Raw genomic sequence first — 22,385 nt, 5'->3', positions numbered from 1 at the left:
GCTGCCAAAACACAAAAAATTTTGTCTGTCAGTCTGTCACTCGATTCAGCCACGGGGCCAAAAGTTGCAAGAATGTTTGAACAAGAAGTATATATAGGCAAAACTATTCTAAACTACACGAACGGGTGGTGTGAATCATACATATCAACAAGATCACCAAACAAACATTAGGCCTATTTCAAACAAAACATACCTATATAACTGACAGTAGCAGCGTTATTTTAAACAAAAATATACGTGGGATTCATTTTAAAAGCACGGCAAGAAACCGTGGCGAGGGCAGGAGGGATCAAAAGGAACACTACAAAAATGGGGCCCCTCGAACTGTTTCAAGAAAATGGAAATTAGAGGTCCCATCCCAACAGATGGCGCGCGAACAGGGTGAACGAAAAAAAGGAATCAAATTGAGAAAACCTCAATTGCATTTATTATGGTGTGAGGGGTAGGGAGAGCAGCTTGAAGTAGGGAAGATGTGGAGGAGGAGGAGGAGGAAAACTTTATTTTGAGCTTGGTGATGTGGGGGTGGTCCCTCAGTCCAGGAGACCATGGGACGACCGTGCTGTCTCAGCCCTGGACACCAGGAGTTGCTGGGCATCCAAGCCGGCGCTGGTCGTCAGATTCTCCCACAGCTCAGGGAGGGGAAGGGAAGTGGGTAAAGGTGGGAAGGCGGAGTTATGTGCGCACCCTAAGATCATATGAATGAGGTTACATTGGTTAGGGCAGAATTTACATGTGGCAGGGCATCGGGTGGGGCATTGATGTAGCCAAGTCGGGTAAGGAAAGGTGTTTCTCTGAAGTATCCAGAGTATTACTTCTCTTTTAGTGAGCTGCGAGTGAAAAGGGGGGAAATGTTTTGTGAAGTGCGGTAATGTTGGGGGATGTCTTGAAATGTGAGCAGGGGAACGAGACTCGGTGTTTCCTCAGAGGCCTGGGAGGAAAGTTTGCAGGCTTGTCTATGGGTTAAGCTATTGCCCGTTAGTGAGGAGTGTCCCGGGGTCCACACAATGTCGATCTTCCGGTTGTGGGCGTGTTGAGCGAGTAGCTTCCACGTTACCTGCTAAAAAGCTACGACAGACTGCTTGACAGTCCGTAATTACAATCGTTGTGGGAGTCTGAGTGAAGGCAAGCGTCACAGCAAACTCTTCTGCGACCTAGATGTGGGTCTTAATTGAGGCGTAGGTGTCGATCTTGTTATTGGTGGTTACCATGGCTAAGTGATGGGACGGATTGGAGTAAGGGCTGGCATCTGTGCATGAAACATTAGGATTGGTTCCGTAGATTCGTTCTTGGGCTTAGCTACGAGCGTGGCGACGACCCGAGTGCAAAGTCGGATGCATGCTTATGGGAAGAGGGCGGATACGAATGGATTGAAGCCAATTATGGGGAAGAGGTTTTCTGTCCGTGGTCTGAGGAGTTGACATTTTGAGGTCCTGTAAAAGTGCCAGTCCTGTTGGTGTTTGAGATAGGCGGAGACGCTGACTGGAAAGATGCCCTTCGACGAGTTCCGAGACCCAGTTGTGAATGCCTAATTGGAGCAGTTTAGTTTTCGCGGTGGACATAGGGAGATTAAGGGCATTTTTACAGCTTTGTGGATGAGAGCGATCAATGGCTTCCGTGTCACTTTTGCTGAGAGTTAGGTGGGGGCGATGTAGATGGCCCGTGATATGAAGAAGGCGCGGATAAGGTGGAGGTCTTCCTTCTTCATGTCGTGGTGGCGATTGTAGATGCGGCGAAGCATGTGGGTGACTTGAGTAAACACTGTGGTGAGTTTGGATATCGTTCCGTGTATGGCTTGGATAGTAACACCACGTATCTTGAGTGAAGGTATGGGACATATAAGCTGACCATTGAGGGTAATTTGAACTGATTCTTTGTTGGATGCAGGGGAACTTTTTCTTACAATAATGAAGTCGGATTTTTTGGGGATCAGCGAAAGTGGAATTGATGAGGCATATTGTTTCACAGTGTCAGTGGCTCTTTGAAGGGTATCTGAATTTCATCTAAAGGCCCCGTGTCAGTTCAAATGGTAATTTAATCTGCATACAGCCCGTGATGAACACGGGGAATGGCTTTAAGCTGACGAGGGAAGTCTAGGAGAGCGATATTAAAAAGTAAAGGTGAAAGAACAGAACCTTGTGGGGAGCCTCGATCTCCTGGGATGATGGGATCAGATTTGACCTCACCGGCTCTTAGGATCGCCTGTCGGGTGAGCAAATCGGCAATGTACGAGTAAGTACGCAAGCCACCCCCTGTTCTGTTGAGACGGAAGAGGATGGCGGAATGAGAGACTTTATCGAACGCTCCCTTTAGGTCCAATGCAAGAATGGTGCGAGAAATTGCGGGAGGCTGGTATGATAACTTTTTCCTGTTTTTGAAGGATGAGGTCTTGCGTGCACAGAGGTTTTCTGAAACCATACATGGTATTTGGGATGAGACCCTTGGCTTCTAGGTAGTGTTGTGGACGTCGGATTTACATGCGTTCCACCAATTTACGCACACAATATGTTAAAGAAATTGGACGAAGGCTTCCAGGCACGGACTCTGGTTAGGATTCGGAATCGCCGAAGCAACGCAGGCGATGAGGCACGCCGTAATGGAGGGCTTCGGATTAATTTTGACCACCTGGGGATCCTGAACATTGTAGTTGTGGTTTTTAATGTTATTAGTATAATCTCATGATCAGATCCAACGTTTTCTTTCGGGAGAAACCAGGAGGCATCTAGGGAGCCCAAAAGGAAACAAAGGTCCGGGGTGGTATCCCTGGTGACGTTTGTACCAGTGTGGGTTGGTGAATCGGTATAGTTCAGCAGCAGTATATTAAGGTCGTCGATAACATTGGCCAGAAGGGAGCCCATTGGTTTCTGCAGTGGGTGTTACGAGACAGGTGTCGCAGAAGGCTGTCGTCTTTCATCTATATTTGCACCGAAGCAAGCAGGTACGGACCCAATGTTTTATTTTGTTTGTATTTTCGAATTTTTCCCTTCCAACTTGGAAGTTACTAGTCGTCCATGTTTTCCCTATAGATCTATAGTCATCTATATTTTCCCTATGCCACCTGGGGATGTTCAGTATTGAGCGAAGGCGATAGAGTACGGTGTTGTTGAGTGGTAGACGCGGCATGAAGACAAGGCCTGTAGCAGGGCTCTGAGCCGGAGAGGCATGTGTGCGTTCTTGCGTTGACAGCGGTTGCTGGGTGGTAACCTCGCTGAGCGGCATTAGCTTCATGCGCTCTCCAATCACCTTGATCCGGAGGCCATCGGAATGAATGGTGCGGCCACTTCGCGCGTCGGATTCCATTGCATCGTCGGCTGCAATATCGAGTGGATCCGAGTGGCTCTACAGCCGCCGGCATGTGCTGCGTCTATTGAGGCCCGCCACCAAAACAGGCTATAAGACGTACCGTCATGCGTGCTCCCCAAAGAACATTTTTTACAAAGTTTCAAAAGTACCTCCCAAGCGTACACACTTGTGAGTAAGAAAATACAAGCGACCTCACTCAAACGTCTGTGCAGCGTAGTCATGTTTATTTAAAAGCAGAGTATTGCACATCAGTTTCAGGAAGCCAGCAGTAATAGTTTACATCAGCGAGGACCCGTCATCTCATCAGCGAACCGTTAAGAACCGACGAAGGTCGTTCAAGGTTAAAGCAAACGAATAAGTCCTACGACTACATCAGCTTTTGTGGGAACCTCTGTACAGAACTCGTTCTGGCCGAAAAAAGTACGGGGTGTGTTGTGGTAACCATTCGGTTAGATGGGCCAGCACCACACGCTATTTCTTTCTGCCACTCCTTTTCGCTCGGTGGTCGCCTTTGCCGTGTGCTGAACCCAGTATCCGCAGCCTTGCCGCCATGTAGTCCTTCTCTCGTTGCTGCAGACTCTTTGAAAGCCGTCCGTTGGCCGATTCTTCAGTGCAATCGCTCTTCGGAGCTACGCTAGAGGAACAAGAAGAGCCTTGGGGACGGTTCAGTATCTTGACCGGCGCTTCGCAGGGTTTCCGAACGCTGTCTTCCACGGAGTGCACAGTGTAGGGCTGCTGCAGGCTCATGAAAGGCGGCCCACGCCTCGATTCTTCAATGCCATCGCCCTCCGAAGTTACGTGAGAGCCATAAGCGCCTGACGGACGGTTCAGTATCTTGACCAGCGCCTGATACGGCTTCCAAGTCCTGTCTTCCATGACGTCCGCAGTTTTCTTCTCCTGTAGGCTCATGAAACCCAGCCCGTTGGCCGATTGTTCAGTGTCATCGCTCGCCAAAACTACACTTGGGCCATAAGCACCCATGGGACGGTTCAGTATCTTGACCGATGCCTCATATGCCGTCTGAACATTGTCTTCACCGGAGTACGCAATATGCCGCGGCTGCGAGCTCATAGAACGCAGCCCGTTGGCTGATTCTTCTGTTCTATTGCTCTTTTGTGTCATGCTGAAACAGCGAGAGTCTGGGGGACGCTTCAATATCTTGACCGGCGCCTCGTACCCCTTCCGAACGCCGTCTTCCATGGCATAGTCAGTCTGCCGTGGTTGCAGACTCGTTAAACTCGATCCGCAGGCCGATTCTTCAGTGTCATCTCTCTTTGGAGTCACGCTGGAGCAACAAGCGCCTGAGGGACGCTTCAGGATCTTGACCGTCGCTTCGTGCGGCTTCCAAACGTTGCCTTCCGTGGCATACACAGCTTGCCGCTGCGGAACGCTCATGCAACGCGGCCCGTTGGCCACTCCTTCGGTGCCTCGGCTCTCCGTGGTCACACTAGCGCAATAAGCGCTTGGGGGACGGTTCAATATCTTGACCGGAGCCTCGCACGGCATCCGAACGATGTCTCCCGCCGCGTACGCTGTTTGCCGCTGCGGCAGGCTCACGAAACGCGAACCGTTAGCCGCTTCTTCAGGGCCATCGCTCTTCAGAGTCGCGATATAGCAGCGAGCTTCTGGAGGACACTTCAATATGTTCACCGGGGCATCGTATGAATTCTGAACGTTGTCTCCCGGGGCGTATGCTGCCGGTTGGTGTTGCAGACTCATGAAACGCGGCCAGTTGTCTGATTCTTCACTGCCATCGTTCTTCAGGCTCGCGCTGAAGCATTCAGAGTCTGTGGTACTCTTCAGGATCGTGAATGACGGCGTACCAACGCTATCTTTCAATTGCACACGAGGCATTGCGCACCCAGCTTCATCGCTGTCACCGGAGAGTGAGATGGGGCTGTTACTGTTCAAAGAGTCCATCGTCATGTTTAGGTTTTCCATCTTTGCCATCATGTAACTATCCATCTCGCCCTACCTGGTGTCGCAGATGTCTTTGGATAGCTCGTCACCGACAACGCAAGAGACGCAACTGACGATGAGGTTGCTTGGTTACCTTGTGTGGCAAGGCAGTGGAGCTCCCGACAACAACGCCACTTCGTCTGGAGCCATGAATGAAAAAGAAAAAAGATAGTGCAGCGTGTTTGATAGCTTCAGACCACCAAAACACACATTTGAAAAGGAGTAAAAAGTACTCCAAGAACGTACATACCATTTGTACTCGCAGAAATCGGCCTTTTTTTCTTCTTTTACCAGTGAACACAGACAACGAGTAGCGGGGACGACAGACAGTTGCCATTTTTGTAAGCGTATGCGTGCATGTTTTTCAACTATAATTAAACTTCAAAACTTTGTATACATTTTTGTTACCATTACTGCGACTAGTTTTAACACGCTTCATAAGTTACATAAACAGATTTGTTCGCGCGGTGCGGAATCTGAAATACAGTCGCTAACGACATCAGCGCCATGTGATAAGCGGTCAAGGATGAGTGTAGAGACTTACTCACGTATCCAAATGGGCAAGTACTTAGCGTGTTGTAACCGAGATAAAGATGGGCGCAGTCATTTTGCTACCCACGCATCATTACCCGCTGCTTTTATGGTTTCTAAAGCTGTGTTATATTTGGTATTAACCTGGCAAAGCACGACCACGAAAGCCTACTGGGACGAGTTGCGAGATTGCGATTCACTGTGGTAGCGCCGGTGGTGCGTTTTGGGGTGGTTGTTACGTCGTCGGGGTCAATACTGTCTGTAGTAGGTAACTAGTTGAGCGCACGTTGAGCGAATTGCGCTTATGTATTTCCCAAGCAGCACGAGCCTGTACGGCTTAAAATCAGCCGAAGAACTTCAGCCGGGTAATTTCTGCCCGGCCTTTCTCCAGTCAAAGTGTAAAGCGCGCACTCAAAGGTGGGCCTCTGCCGTGTGTTTAAAGTTAACTGCTGTACACCCAATGGCCACTCTCCTTTTACCAATTCATAGCAGAGGGGTCCACAACGGTCCCCGGCCGTACAGCTTTGCCGCAGATCAGCCATTAACCTTTGCCCGAGGCCGGCTGTTCAACTTTTGCAGAAGGTCAGCTGTTGACCTTATGCCGATGGTCGGCCGTTAAAATGTGTCTAATCAATGGCCCATAAGCTTTTGCCGAAGTACGGCCAGTCAGCTTTTCCTGGTGAGCGGCTCTTGAACATATTCTGGTGCCTGGCTGTTCAACTTTAGGTGATATACTAGCCGTTCAACCATAGTGGACATTCTGCCATTCACATCCCGGCTGTCCAACCCCAGCAGCTTTCAGTTCGAATTGCGCACATGGGTTCCTAAAAATGGGACATGCTGTAAGTTCGTACTGCATGCATAAGCATTTGTGCCCTTTTAAAGAGCACTGTTTGCCCTTTCAGGGACAAATGTAGTGATTTACAAAGCCTGTGGTGATTAGGTTTTTTTTACTTAATTTATTTTGCTCAGTTCATGCTGTCCAGTGTCTTCCGGTTCGTTATTTTGCTCAGTTCATACTGTCCAGTGTCTTCCGCTTCGTGCAGCCGCCATCCCGGTCACCGGCGGAGTATAGCCATTTCTTAATAACAGCTGCCACAGCGACCTTGTTTGCGTCGGGGTACCTGGGCTGTATCGACACTGAAAGAAAATTGAAAACAGACAAATAAGTAATATACTACACTGTAAAAATATCCACAGGCTTAGCAATGCCCTTCCTGAAAAAAATTCAATTGATTGATTGATTATGAGGTTTAACGCGCCAAAACTACGCAGGTTATGAGGTGCGCCGTAGCGGAGGGCTCCGGATTAATTTCGACCACCTGGGGATCTTTCACGTGTGCTGAAATCTCAACACACGGGTGTCTGTTTTTCGCCTCCGTCAGAAAAACGGCCGCCGCTGCTGGGATCGAACCCGTGACCTTCAGCACAGCAGCACAATGCCTTAGCCACTAAGCCACCGCGGCAGGTGAAAAAAAAAAAAAACGTATTACAAGCTTGCTTAATGCAATGCCTCTAGTTTTCACAACGTACAACTATTCCAGAGAGCCAATATTTATAACGCATTATCAAACAGTATCCATATTCATTCCTGTAAACAAGAACATTAAAATAAGTTCTAATGGTCGAACAAATACACTGAAAAAAAGTAGCCCCTGAAAATATTATAATGAATTCCTCGTGCATAAAATAAAATCAGGGCAGCTTACTAAGAACAAGAGACAATCTTGTCTAGCTCGCAGAAGGCCTCTTTCGCCCCCTTGGACCCTGCCCAGCTGCAGGACAATGCCACTGGCTGCCCAATCACCATGCCCAACACCGTGCGGGCAGCCGCCTTGAAGTCGTAGCTACCCATGTGGCTAAAGTACTGGGCCTAACAGGAGAAAGGAAATTTGAAATACACTTGTAAGTTGAATGCATCGAGGCTGAACATATGACGCAAAAGCATACCTTTAACGTGAGCACATGAGAAAGCAAACAATTTGTTGTCGTAGATAACACAATCAGTTCTGCTGCCTTTTGGTTATGGCACGGCACAGAGCTCTGGCCTTTTCTTTTTAACAGCAGAGCTGTCAAGCTTGTGCTCCTCGGAGGGATGTTACCAGGGCGCTACAGCACACAGTCCGGCAGCCGAGTTTGCGAGGGGGAGGAGGGAGGAGAGTGGAGACGAGGACCGGTGCACGTACAAGGGTCCTCGTGCAAAAGTTTAGCCTTGCCGAGCGCACATGGTATGACGTTAGCAATGACATCAGCATTCCGCGCATAACTTTCGCGAGGCTGTTTGCGACAGCAAGGCCACGCCTTTTCTCGCCTCCAGATCGTTTTCGCGGGTCTGCACCTTGTCTACACCCAGCGGACTACTTCAATGGCGAGTCTGCCGGGATGAAAAACCCCGGGACATTAGTTTCCCTCTCGGAACGCGCTTTGTCGGGCCGCGCTCATGTTTAAGTTGCTCGTCGCAATTCCGGGCAAATACTACGGCGTTGTCGAGGTAGACTAGGAAGGTGTGCCATTTTCTGAGGCTGCCCCTCAGCTCCACTGGTCACTGCTGTTTGCAATAGCAAAGCCACGCCTCAATTTTGTTCATAATGTTTTTGAAGTCCACATTCTATGAAAAAAATTCTACATGCGCAAAAAAAATGATCAAAGCGGCGCAGATATGAGAAAGTTATTCTATTTTTTAGTCTAACAATACAAGCACATGCAGTACTGGCAACGTCACACTTGAGGCCTCCGGATATGACGACAAAGAGCGGTGGCCCTACAGTTGGCTCAGCTTGAAAGTGTGTATATGCCATTATTTTGACCAAACGAGCCTAAATGTTGCCTTACTGCTTGTTTTCTTTAAAGTAAGCATAAAAGCTTAACCGTGGGCTCAAAGAATACAAAAATCTACAGAGACAGTAACAGAGCCGCACTATGGCTCCCCTTCGAGCACGTGTGCCTTTCCATGGCGTGTTACGATGCACCACTGTTGATATCGCCTGGCGTCAGCGCGCGTCGCCAAAATACACGCGAACTCGTTCATTCGCATGCCGTATGCTGATGTCTATTCACGGCAGATATTGGCATCGATGGTAGAGGAGGTGTGGTCAGGGAGCATAGCAAAAGTGGACGGCAGCTTCCAGGTTATCAGTCCGTCTCTATGTCTGGGGACATGTTTTAGCACTGGGAAATGCTGTTTCGTTCACTGAAAAACAGCAACATTTTTTTCTCTAGCGGTGATTGGCTGCCTTGAGACAAATTGAACCAAACTGTTTTTGTTGGCAAGCTATTATCCCTTGGAGACAGATATAATTCTGTGTGGCACATTCTGTACTTCGCTACCTTTGCTTGCGTCGGAGAGATTGCGATCGCGTGATGCTTGTTATGAGGTAAATATGGAAGCTCTAGCTACATTGCTTCTAGTATTAGCAAGATGGGGGTTGTCTGCAAGATTGGTGCGTGAGACACAAGCATTCTCACTGCCAGAATTTCACAAACATGACAAGAAAATGACACACCTGGCAATATTTGTTGACTATATAGTTCTGTGCTCAATTTTTGCAAGCCTCACAGCTTGTGTATATGGTCGAGAGGTAAGAAGCTGGAGTACTGGTTTGCAAGTCAGTGGTTCTAATCCCGCGTTTTGTTTTTTTGCTGCGAGCGTTCTATAAGGTTTTTTTTACCAGAATATGCAGCTGTTTCTTTAACCTTACTTTGAACCCACAAGTGACGTTCACATGAAACCTCAATAGCAAGGCAGCGCTGAACATGGCTTCACACTAAATTAAAGAGAGGTAAAGATGGTACAGAGTTCAGACAAAGAGACATAGCAACACCCATCGACGCAGCAGCAGGCACGTCACTTTGCTAGTCTCGTGTGGCTGCTTGTCCTCTCCTACTTTCCGGCACAGTACCACCGAACGACAGCGTCACGAAGCGCGGAAAGGAGCTTTCCAGGTCAGGCCACCCTGGGCTTAAAACTTCCAGGACGTATTTTTTGCCGCCCTCATTTGTCCCGCCATATGACATCGGGGTCAGTGAGAAAGTGAGCAGCAGATTTCCGGTTTTCGAGAAGAGGGCAGTGCTCTATTTGCTTGTATTTTTAAATTTAAAATTAAACAACTTTTTTATTTCTACAAGAATCTTGGCAATTTTTTTTGCATCTATCTCTGCACGACACCAAGAACAGATGTAGTGGCCAAAAAGTACCTGAAAGAAATGTGCTCGAGAAATTCACGAGGGACAAACCCACACACAAAAAAGGAAGCAGACAAAATGAGATTTGACGGACTAGCGATTGAATTTTAATCATGAGTGATAGAAAGATTCCACTTTCCTGCAAAATGTCTTATATAGGCAATTGGGGCGTTGCTTTAATTAAAGGTTTAAAGAGCACCCTGCGCAATGAGTTGAGGGAATGATTATGTGCATCTTGCATCGCACGTACCTTCCATCATAGCGAACATATTTTCATGATTCTTGTGGGAGGTGATTGCTGGGACAATAGACTACCCCAAAATACATTCCGAGTAGTCGAGGGAAAGTGCTACGGGTCCCTTTGATAGGCAAGGGTGCGAGAAAAAGCCCACCAATGCCTACGCAAGTTGCTGTGTAGGGACATTGCTTATGAGATACCTCTTTCATGTGGAAAGGTCTGCATTGGGCACACTGGAAGGTGTGTGAACGTGCGATTGCGTGAACATGAACATAACCTCTCAGTTGAGAACTGCAGAAGTGGGCATAACCCCATCCATAGATCTGCAAGCGCATGCATGACGCTCTTAAAAAGCAAGTGAAAATTGTCCAGGTGCAGTGATACATGAGAAAGGGAGATACAGGAAGCTTACCACACAGGAAAGAACGGATGCGATTTTGTCAGTGACATTTCAACGGGTCTCCAATGAAAGAGCGTATTTATTAGGCTGTGAATTTTCCTTATCACAATTTTTTTTGCATGCAAGTGGAGCCACGTAACTTTGACCTGCAATTATGTGTTCTTACGCTGCCTAAAAGTTAGTTGCTAGTCATTGTCTGTTATCACCAGCTACTTTCTGTGATTGTCAATATTTTGCGCCAAGTTCAAGTATCGTTAAGATGCACCAACTCGCCAAACACATCTTTCTAAGCTTGAAAGAAAGGATGAAATAACCTAAAACACAAAGCAATCACACTGTGCTTCATGGCTATGCTAAAGAACCCACCAGTAACTATTAACAGCAGGTATTGTCTAAAGCCTAATAAACTGCATGTCAATTTCCTCGATTTTAAGATGCAGAAATCCCACAAACCTTGTGAGATTAGCAGCAGTGATGCACAGATTTCGCCCACTCTCATCCATAGCGTTTGTGGCAGGATCAGTAGTAAGAAGCTCATGCCAGGCACTGCAAGAAAAAACAAGACCACACATAATATACGGTACTTTGAAAATGAAAACCGGACAAGCAACCAAACCGAATAGAAAACCGGACAAGCATTTTGATTGCTTGAGCAGAGTCACAAACTGTTAAATTGTAAAAACAATTCTTTCTTAAGATCTTTGCAGCAGCCAAAAAATTTTGGAATTTGTTAGCACCAGGAAACTAGACTGTAAACAGGTCCTCTGACACAGGGGTTCCCTCTCACAAGTGTTGCAACGTAATGAGAGCATGCTTGCCAATCTTCCCACGAAAACCTGCCTTGAGTTGTTCGCAACACCCAGAAAGTTTCCATAGATGCCACCCATCCCTGTCACAAATGAAGGCATCTAGAACTGACAACCTTAGGTTGTCCTGTGCTTCATGTTCAGACGATATACGAAAATGCTATAAATCAGGGGTTGGCAACCCGCAGCCCATGGGGCAGTATTATGTGGCCCCCGGCACAATGGTAGAGCCCTTCTCCTCTGTCACTTTCTACCTGAAGGCCGACATGGCAGTTTTGATTTCAACTGGCATGAAAGCTCGTGACATTCGTGTTGGAAATAAACATGATAAGGATTGCTATTCTAGTTTTGTACACTGCTTTCAATTTCCTCCCCAAAATTTATTTGCCTGCAAAGCCCCCCTCCCCTTCCAACCAATGTGCCCTCCGGCCCCCTCCGTGTCCATTGCATTAAACCCGGCTCTCCGCCTGAAAAGCTTGCTGACCCCTGCTATTCAGCAAAAGTTGCAAATTTTTAACCTGTCACTGCTTGTTCAATTCGAAGTGAATGAAAATAAGTAAGATCTCTCCTTTGTATGCATCACGCAAGCATACAAACCCATTAAACCCTTCGTAATTTCAATGAAGGGCCCATGAAGACTTGCTAGGGTTGAGGCTAGGCCAAGTTAATTCCAAGTTGAAAAAGACGAGACTGCAAAATGGGCGAGATACATCAGACAAAGAAATGAGGAAAAACACAAGTGCTGTTGTTTCTACTTATTTCTTTGTCGTTTGTGCTGCCTGTTTTGGACATTTCCTTCCTTTTCACCCAAGAGGACAGCAGACATTTTTTTAAAGACTGGGCTGTAGCTCATGTCTCTCGGCAATTGTGTTCAATAGAAAACACTGGCGCCATCACTGAAGGATCCGCGTTTTCTCAGAAGGATCAGGCAGAGTAGGCCACCTTGGATACGTCATGGGAGCCCTGACATAGGCAGTTTGGGGAGAGGCACACATGGCATCACACTGATGTCGATGTCGAAAGGAAATCCATCCTTAACTTTTTCGAGCATGCACATATTAAAATTGACTTAAAATATGTTCTTCCGAACACTTAAAGGTTAACCTTCCTGAGGGGTATCTCTATTTAAAAAGAAAGCTTTTTATGTAGTCATCTGTGCTTTGAAATTTTGTGCCAGCACTCCTTTAAGGGTCAGATTGAAGTTTTCACTATTCCCCACACTATAATGTGGCAAGGGCCCTGTGACACACTGGAAGGCAGCAGCAAAAAAATGGGCAGTCAGCAAACTAGATTCCACACCATTGTGATGAAACCAAATCTTTGGAATCGCTGATCAAACAACCTTGCGGAGCTTATCAGTGTTTCAAGTGCAGAATGATATAGCCATGGTGTTCGTTCTTGCTTTAGGTGCTGACTCTGAGTAGAAGCAGGCAACTGAAGCTCACCTGAACCCTCAGGGAGTTCCAAGGGAATGCCAGGCATGATTTACATGATTTTTCTTTCAACTTTAAAAGCTGCCATGCAGTTGAAGAGCCATCCAAAGAATGGTGCAACATCCTACCATTTGCAAAACAGCTTTCTTTCATTTTATGCTGCTCTCCTTATGCAACTGCATTGCAGCTGTTTGTCCTTCATGTTATCATTAGAAAATATTGTTAATTTTGACATGGAGCCCTAGAAGTTCTGGCAAAAAGTCAACACAACTGTTTTAATATTCAAATATTTTGGTTGTCCCCACACCATACCTTAATTAAGATTAATACCCTAGTTACATGACGGAAGTAACTGTAGTTACGTTTAACGGTGGTTACTAAATTTTAACTGTGGTTATCGCAAACTGCGGTTTTGGCTGTTACATGCGAAATTCCAAGTGTGTCGACAGTGGTCACTTGGTTGTGAGCGTAACAAAAATAAAGTAACAAACTTTTAACCTCGCGATAAAAACCAAAGGCGAAGCAGTGTAGACAAAAAATATCGTTAGACAGTTGCTTCAGACCCAAACGCGACGCACTCGCGCACGCCGAAAAAGGGGCTTCCCCAGCAGCACGCGAGCGGCTTGTTCTCGGGTCGGTTTGGTGTTGGGAACTTAGGATCGTGGTCGATATTTGACCGGCGCTATCTCTACAACTGCAAATTACAATACATAGCACAATTTTTAACCTTTATAATATCCACTTTGTCGCATGTGGAACTTCTTTTCCACGATTAATTTCGAAGAGGGGCGACAAGCTGTTGCTATTGTGGTCTGGGCTGGTTCGAGCCGCTTTCAGTGCCGTGCGGACCGGCGCTATCTCTACAACTGCAAATTACAATACATAGCACAATTTTTAACCTTTATAATATCCACTTTGTCGCATGTGGAACTTCTTTTCGCAATTGATTTCGAAGAGGGGCGACAAGCTGTTGCTATTGTGGTCTGGGCTGGTTCGAGCCGCTTTCAGTGCCGTGCGGACAGACGCGCCGGCATGTTTGCACGAACGGCCGACGTGCGCACGGATCGTTTTCGAGTGCTGAAAACGCTTCATGATTGCCTGCTTTGTCTATTTTTTTTAGCAAACGATCAGCAGAATTTACAAATTTAGGCTTTTCTCATAGTTGATTGGGTGGACCGGGAAACGAGCTGCTGCTCACGCGCGGTCGTGCCGACTGCGAGAGCGACGCAAAGAGCACAAGCTCCTCTTGGGGGCAGCTTCGAGGGCTCCCGCTATTTCAGGCCTTCGTCTTCTACGAACGCCAGGTGATTTTTTTCGCCTACGCTGATGCGCCGCCACTTGTGTGCAAACTGACCTGTGCGATTTTTGAACACTGCGGCAGCAGCAACTGCGGTTAGCGTAACCGAACTGAGGTGGCCAAGCTCAGTTTGCGTTAACCATGGTTAGCAGGGTAACTGTGCCCGTGTAACTAGGGTATAAGGGTCCCAGTCCACTGTGGGAAACTAGCAGGCGAGTTTTACTCATTACATAACCAACTGAAGTGTGTGTTAAAATAGGCCATTTCAATCTCTCATTTGGAAAAACAAAGCCCATGAAATGTGTATTTTGAGAAGACTTATTGATACAGTTCTGTCATTATTAAGCATCATACTACATTTCCCCACCTGTAACTTTATCAAATTAAAGCAGTGCATCTCAGCCGTGCTGCAGTACATTAGCATTTATTCGAATAATCACTAAGATCAAAAAGCCTCATAGCAGCCACTGAGTAAAAATGTTTGTGCGAATGACGGGAAAGGAATGCTTCTATCATGAAAATACAAAACCTGGACCTAGTACTTATATTATTGCACTTTTTACAGCCTACAAACCGTTGGCTTTATTTCAGTTGTCTCAATTACGACATAGTACCGCATTTCCTCTTTAGTCTTGTGTAATAAAGCAAGGATATTGCAAGAAGCACACGCCGCAAAATTCTGCGCATAGGTGTCCTCGCAGTGTTGAACCTCAAAAAAAAAAAAAAAAAAAAAAAAAAAAAGCACACGCAATAAGAAACAAACAGGCCCAAATTTTTTGCACTACGGCTATGAATGGTCAGTTGCCTAGATTGTAAAACTCTGCTGCCCCAATATTGTTGAGGCCACGATATGGCAGGGGACAAACTCAGTACGCTCGCACAAGCTTTGCAGCCACAGAAATTGCACCGTGCAGTCGTAGTTGACAAAGAAAGATGCCAAAAAAAGGTGCGTATGTGTGTGTAGGGGGGGTGTGGAGGGGGCATCAGTAGTTGCTCACTAAAGCCACCAGCGGTTGTCTTACAACTAAAGGTAGAAAAACTATTTTCTGCCAAAAAAAAAAAAAACGCGTGAATGCATTTGACTTCTCACTGTTTAGCCGTACAGCACTTTCCAAGCTCACTGACGACTTATTTATAAGAGGTTCACAGCACTGTAGAAAGCCACGGCTTCTTTCTTAATAACTACGACTGCTCTAAAATTACAGCCAGGCTGCATTCTGAACTTCTCTACCAGAAATACTGTTTTGCGAAGAACAAACTATTTGCCGCAGTGTTTCACTCAGCCTCATCTTTACTACTTTCAAAACAGCAGTTTATTTGTACTGCAGAAACGGCTTCCTCGAATGTTTCTTTTTTTAAATTAGCTTTCTAAGGAAGCTTTGCAACCTTCATTTAAAGGTTAGCAGTGTACTGTGTTCGCAATAGGAAAAAAAAAAAAGGCAATATTTACGTCTTTGCTGCGGTGCTCACAGGATAGCGGCGGCCCATGCACTAGCCCAAAGCTGGGAAGCATGCACGCACCACCGTGTGCAAGCAAAATGCCTACAAGCTCCTAGAGCAAAATCTTCTGAGAAATGTCATCACATCTAAAAATACTTTTTTCGTTTCATGCAAGAAAATGCACTACAATTTCCTACTATCTTAACTGGACCTTTACAAACCGATACCTAACCTCGACATCTTAGAAGCTCTTGATTGAGGAATGCATTGTGATAATTGCTTAACGTTATCAACCTCAGCACTGATTCATTACTTCAGGCACCCCTGTCTCCAGGGACCTGCCAGGAGAAATGCACACATGGCTTTGTAGCATGTAGCACCTTTGCAACAATACGTGCTGTCGTACGCTGTTTTTAGAGCCCAGTTATTGATTCCAATCCCATTATCTATCGCTAATTTCTGTTCGCTACAGGTTAGCAGTGTTCATTTTATAGACGAGAAACAAACAAAAATCAACCCTTTTCTAATGCTACAGCTCAGCTCTGCGGGGACGGTGAGACGCACAGCTAATTCGTAGGGTATAGGAGTCGGGTGCAGCAATTGACTGGAAAAAGTGTGGCACAGAGAAATATAGCTCCACAAACCGCGATTTCGGTGAGAACCACGCAAAGCATGGTCCATTTGCAGCCTGTGTACAGCATACGCAATCCTCGCATGCAACTAGCTTTCACTCGCCTTTAACCCACTTTCTACTGCACTGTAAACTGTGGGTTGCAAACTGTTGAATATGAACTTACCAATTTTCAAATCAGATTAGGTGTCCGAATCGGCCACACGATACGCAGTCCAATGCGGCTGGTGGCATGTGGCTGGGGCCGTGGCTGCTCCCGCTGTCCCCCGGGAAATGCCTGCACAGCTCCACATCAATCCCGGGCAAATGGCGCCACCCTGAGAAGGTTGTAAAATTGTGGTCTATAGTCAGGGCGCCTACCAAACTGATGCGTCAAAATTTTCCTAGTTTTTGCTTCAGCAAATTGCCATGAGCAACATGAGTTCATTCATCTCTAGGCAGTCTCAAAACGTCACATGATGCTGTCATGATCAAGTATGCTGAACAATCAAAACAATAGAGGAGGTGAACAAATATCATACATTTCTTAAATTGAATTTAAATAGTTAAATACAAATACGAATGTTACTGTATTTAGTCGATTATAACACGTTTTCTTTTTGCAACCTGAAGTCAACCCTCACGTTACAATCTGCCTAAAATTGCAATGATGCACCCAACTGTCATCAATGGCTACAGTTCTGACCATTTCGCAATCTATGTCAGCAAGATGTGTCAGAGTTGTTCGGGTCCACTACAAGCTAAGATCGACTTTTTCCGTTTCCTTGCTTTTTTTCTGTGGTGGTTGACAGCGTGCGCAACTTTTTTCCTTTGTTTTCGCGCCGTACTTTAGTATTGAGGCATAGGTAACTTTCATTGCCCTCAAGTGTTTCAACACCGCTTCAGCTCCCCTTGTTACGGCAACGTGTTGCACTCAGTATGACCCATGCTATTTTAATGGCTCAAGAAATCGGGGATTTGGCAGCTCCCCGAAGAGTCAACATCGACCGTCTGTGGATGGCAGCTACTGCGGGAGCGCCTTTTTACATGCGAACCCTGCCCAATAAGTTTCCGAGGGCCTTGCTACAGTTGCCACGTCGAATTACAAAAGGATGTTGCTGATTTCGTCACCAAACAGTGTAACCGCCTTTTGGCGGTCAGTGTTGAGCTGATACAGCTCAAAACAAGTGATATCGCTCGACAGATGGGCTTCCTGCGAAGTTATAAGTGTCAAAGGTGGGCGCCTAGCCCAAGTGTTTGAAAAATAAATGTGCTTTTCCATAATTCCACTGGCCTCGCGTGAGTACTTTGGCGGCTCTTCTTTTTTTTTTTGGCACAACAGAAAGTTACCCTTTGAGTTACTTTAGTGGTTTTAATTTTTCTTTTTTATGCGATGAAGTCACCCCTCACGCTACAATCGTGGTCACATTACAATTCAGTAAACACGGTACGGGGTTGTCTTTGGCATTATTATTGGAAGGGCAAAATTCAAAATTAGCATACACTATGTTCTCTGTGCTTTTTTTAGACCGATCTTGATCAGAAGAGCAAGACTATAAGCAACAACGAAATGAAATCTTATTTGTGCCCAATCACCAATGAGAGAAGCTTTTGAGGTATTAAAAAATGATGGACTGTTTCAGGTACCCCTGCTTGGTACACAGGGGGTTGCGGCCAAATCATTAGGGAGCACTGCCTTGCTGCCCCAACTTCTACCTATAGTAGACCATGCAGGAGCACAAGCCAGCATGGGCTACTTTAGGTAAACCTACCCATCCGTACCTGCCGCAGTGGCTAAGGCATTGCGCTGCTGAGCACGAGGTTGCGGGTTCGATTCCCGGCTGCTGCGGCCGCTTTTCTGATGGAGGCGAAAAGCAAAAACGCACGCGTGTACGAGATTTCGGCGCACGTTAAAGATCCCCAGGTGGCCAAAATTAATCCGGAGCCCTCCACTGCGGCGCGCCTTATTGCCGGCGTTGCGTCAACGCGTTAAACCCCACAATCAATCAATCATCATCATCATCTACCTATCCGTACCATTGATGCATTTTATTTGCCAGGGCTATCGACGTTTGCCCCCTCATCCCACCAAAAGGCTCTGATAAAAATCACGTGATTACGTTACGCCATCGGATTGACTGATTGCAGGGTTTAACACGCTGAAGCTGCACATGGGCTATGAGGCGTGCAGTAGTGGAGGGCTCAAGATTAATTTTGAGCACCTGGGAAACTAACTTATGCTGAATCTCAAGACAAGGGTGTTTTCGCTTTTCGCCTCCATCAGAAAAGCAGCCACCGCGGCCAAGATCAAACCAGCATATATGGGCTCAGCACCACACCTTAGCCACTGAGCCTAGCTGCGGGTGCATTATGCTGTCAGTGTCTCAAGCTTGTGAATACAGTAAATGCTGCTTAGGTACTAACATTACCCTATAGTGCAAAGAACAAAACTTTTGACTGCATTTAATTTACATTGTTTTGGTACAATTTGTTTTTTTCACATCCTTCGCACACTATCTAGCCAAATATATGTTCAATATGATGACCAGGCGGTTGATGCCTCGCCAGAATTACCACCCCATCAACATGTGCAGTCACTTTACTGGCCCGAAAGAATCTAAATTGTCAATTCTTATGATTCGAGAAAGCGAACTCATGATGTTGAGTAGCATGTGGCTATGCCTCATTTAAAAACAGAACCCAGCATGTAAACGTTTGTCTGCACACATTTAGAGGCACTAAAGCCACTTTATATAAATGAAAAAAAAAAATATTTTTAATTAATGAGCAAGAATAAACAAAATATGGCAACGAAAGCCCAACGGTTCGTTTTGCTCCGACAAAAATCTATTTGGTTGAAATGATTGATTGATTGTAGGGTTTAACACGCCGACGCAACGCAGGCGACGAGGCGCGCCGTAGTGGAGGGCTCCGGATTAATTTTGACCACCTGGGGATCTTTAACGTGCGCCGAAATCTCGCACACACAGGCATTTTTGCTTTTCGCCTCCATCAGAAAAGCGGCCGCCGCGGCCGAAAATCGAACCCGCGACCTCGTGCTCAGCAGCGCAACGCCTTGCCACTGAGCCACCTCGGCAGGTTATTTGGTTGAAATGAATTTGAACTCACACAACTGAGCCTGTGCGCATAATGTAAGCACTGTGCTTACAGCATTTTGAGCAGTCACAGTATGCCGTCGACATAAAGAAATGAAGCATAAAGTTGCCTCACTCCAGGTGCCACCAACAGTGCAGCTCAGTAGCATAGACATGATTTTATTTCAGAGAAAGGGGTGGGTAAGCTTGAATGCAAAAAAAGGGAAAGAAATTCAATTGACAGATCAATTTACAACTCAAGTTCACAAATAACTTTGGGACCTTGCACGCACACCCAGCATAACCTCCCCACTGTTTTTTTTATTTTATTTTGCCTAACCCATCGCAAAACAGCCGGCTGATTAACTGACCACTGACAAGGAAGCCATGTAAATTCAGTGCATAGGTAGCGCGAAAGGATGTCAGGAGTCTGTATTCAGAGAAAAAAACAGTGCCTTCCTGTATCTGCAAGAGATTCAGCTTGACTAGCTCACATTCACTGGAAGCATGCAGGCTATGCTGCCAGAAGTGTCTGCTGAGAGCACCATCACTCCACTGGCGCAGCATCCAACATCCAATGCATAATGCTCAGTGACACGGTAATACAGAAGGGTCCATAGGTATAGAGGGGATATTGTGGCCGATATGCATGTGTATATGATATGCTGCTGTCAGTTACCGCTGGTGCAGCTACACAGACCCGAGTTTGGCCCCAGCTCCAGCATTCCAATTACTTCTTGCGGCACTGGGACTGCACCTGCAAGATCTAGTGCTTACTCACATTACTAGCATTATGACATAACAGCTGCCCAGCCTCAAGCAGATGTTAAAGGACTCTTCACCCAGAAAACCTGGTTTGCACAGGCACTACATCGTGTGCAAAAGAAATATAAAACAGGAATTCACTTTCTGCACGTATAAAAAGCTACATTCAACATAATTCAACTGTCCTAAACATGCAGAGCATCCTACCGCTGAAAGGGCTACCTACTACTATTATTCCTGTGGTAATGCAAGAATAAACAACTCCCACAAGTTAGGTGGGCATAATTCCTGCTGCAAAGGCCCCACATCACTCAAACGCATACTCATAGGTCCAGTTTCTATTTCTGGGTTCCTATATCGGCAACATAAATGCAGTACGTACCTGTTATTGCTTTTCATCTTGCCAGACAGTCCCCGTCCTGAAGCTCCAGCCACTTTTAAATGAAAAGGTTGCAAAGAAAAGTTACATAAGCACAAACGTCGTTACCTGCCAAAGTTAAAAGCTCACAGTACACTACACATTCCGAGAAGTAAGAACACTCACTCAATGATTGTTTTATTATCAAGACAGTTATGTCAAAAGACCTAACCACTGAATTGATGAATGGTGCTTAAAACCAATGCTATGTAAGCGTAGATAGCGTTTAAAGCAATGTGAAATATACTCCGCCTATGTGCTCCTGAACTACAAACCGTTTGAAACAAATAGTTTTCAGCCAGTAACAAGACGATAAAAAAAATATCAAAACACTTTTATTTCCAAGTTAAGATTCTCAAACTATTTAAGGTTTTCATTTTTCTCAAGGGAAGTTTTACGTCCGATAAGTTAAGCAGTCGCACATTGTATTTTGCTTTGTTCAAAGTGGCACAGCTATCGAAATAAAACAAAAGCACGGTGAAACCGCACGGCCGCATATAGAAATAGACCTAATGCGATAAAAACCGCATACGAAACAAAACACGTCGATTCCTCACGATGTTATCAAGAGCACCGGCAATTATTTCAAGCTTCCTAAGGCCCTCCGCTGCGCCCACCACCTGTCCGTCAGCAACGCTAGACATATCGAGCAGCGCCAGCAAATTGCATTTAGCTTGCACGAACCACAGCGTGAGACTGACGCGGAAACGAGAAATCAAGCCAATAACACGTTTCTGGCACCGAACCTTAGTCGCGCTAGAAAAGGTCCAGCAAAAAAGAACTTACCGAACTTCTTTGTCCGGGCACAGGAAAACGCCGCCGTTCTTCGATCGTTTGCCGCTGTATTTCAGCTTATCCTTAACCGCACGTGTTTCCAACGTGGCAAGAAGGCTTTATCCACAAAGGGCGAACACATTTTACGACGGTATATCGCACAACAAACATGAATAACAACACGGACAACGCGCAACCACGGCCGACCTCGCCGCCACCACTTGATGGAAAAATTACATCGGAAACGACCGCAGCGCCGAAACGGCCAAATACATGAGCAGAGTTACGACTTTAAATTTTAATTCAAAGTGATCATACAACATTTAAAAATTTTTCAATCTTCAAAGAATCATTTATTCAAAATTGTCATTGCTTTTGGTGTTCACAAGTTTTTCAGTTTAAATAGAATCCTGATCGGAAGCGACTGCAGCGCCGAAAAAAAGAGCAGAGTTCCCTCTTTGTATTTTTATGCAAAGTGATCACACAACATTGCGAAATTTGTCAATCTTTAAGGAATCATTCATTCAAAATTATTATTGCTTTTTGTGTTCACAAGTATTTCAGGTTTAATGGGCTCCTGATTGCAACTTTCCCGATCGCTGCCTTCTTGCTCCCGGTCTTTTCCGATTGGCTGCCAGTTTTGGCCAGAAGATCTAAGCCAATCAGGCTGTATTTTTGGCGCATGGCAGCGCCCTGAAAAAACCTTGAACGGGGATGATGATGGCGAGTAAAAGTCTTTGAATCGAAGTGACGGCATGTTCCATTTCACCTGTCTTAGCTATTTATTTTACCTCGGACTTGTCTTAGCTGCCGCTATCTCTGGCTCTTATTCCCTGCGCCGTACGCGGTCTCGTGGACTTGTCTCGGTCATAACCAGACAAATAAAAATTCACGTGTGCCTTACAATGCTTTTCAGCTCGGACAAAATTTGGCGTTCGGCCTCCTTCAGCGCAGGCTTGCACGGGAGTCCTGAATCATTCGGCTCGCGCGTTTGCAGATCGTGATGTTGCATTAATCATTTGAAGGTGTGATCTGAGACTTCAGGGTGCGTAATCATTACCGAGGGAAATCTTTGTCGCAGGTGTCGCTAGCCTTACGCTTTTTCAACCACTTGGTTGGTAAATCTATAACTTCTCG

General features: G+C 46.0%; 1 protein-coding gene and 1 long non-coding RNA gene across 3 annotated transcripts in view; one reads left to right on the top strand and one right to left on the bottom strand.

Annotated features, from left to right (window-relative positions):
- The window catches only part of LOC144145228 (uncharacterized), a 37,698-nt gene that overhangs the window by 5,767 nt on the left and 9,546 nt on the right, over positions 1-22,385 (top strand). The window lies entirely within an intron of this gene.
- LOC144145237 (uncharacterized) lies at positions 6,730-21,557 on the bottom strand. 2 transcript variants are annotated; one of them, XR_013317457.1, is made up of 5 exons: positions 21,261-21,557; positions 20,439-20,490; positions 16,384-16,534; positions 11,064-11,156; positions 6,730-7,663 (listed from the first exon to the last, which is right to left on the bottom strand). It is a non-coding gene; the product is annotated as an uncharacterized LOC144145237 (long non-coding RNA). The 2 variants fall into 2 exon arrangements; XR_013317455.1 differs by having other exon boundaries at positions 6,730-6,930; positions 21,261-21,546.

This window comes from Haemaphysalis longicornis, unplaced genomic scaffold, assembly GCF_048455015.1.
Source record: "Haemaphysalis longicornis isolate Haplotype H1 unplaced genomic scaffold, Haemaphysalis longicornis Haplotype H1 scaffold_1, whole genome shotgun sequence".
Classification (NCBI taxonomy): domain Eukaryota; kingdom Metazoa; phylum Arthropoda; class Arachnida; order Ixodida; family Ixodidae; genus Haemaphysalis; species Haemaphysalis longicornis.
This window is presented reverse-complemented; position numbering and strand designations above follow the sequence as displayed.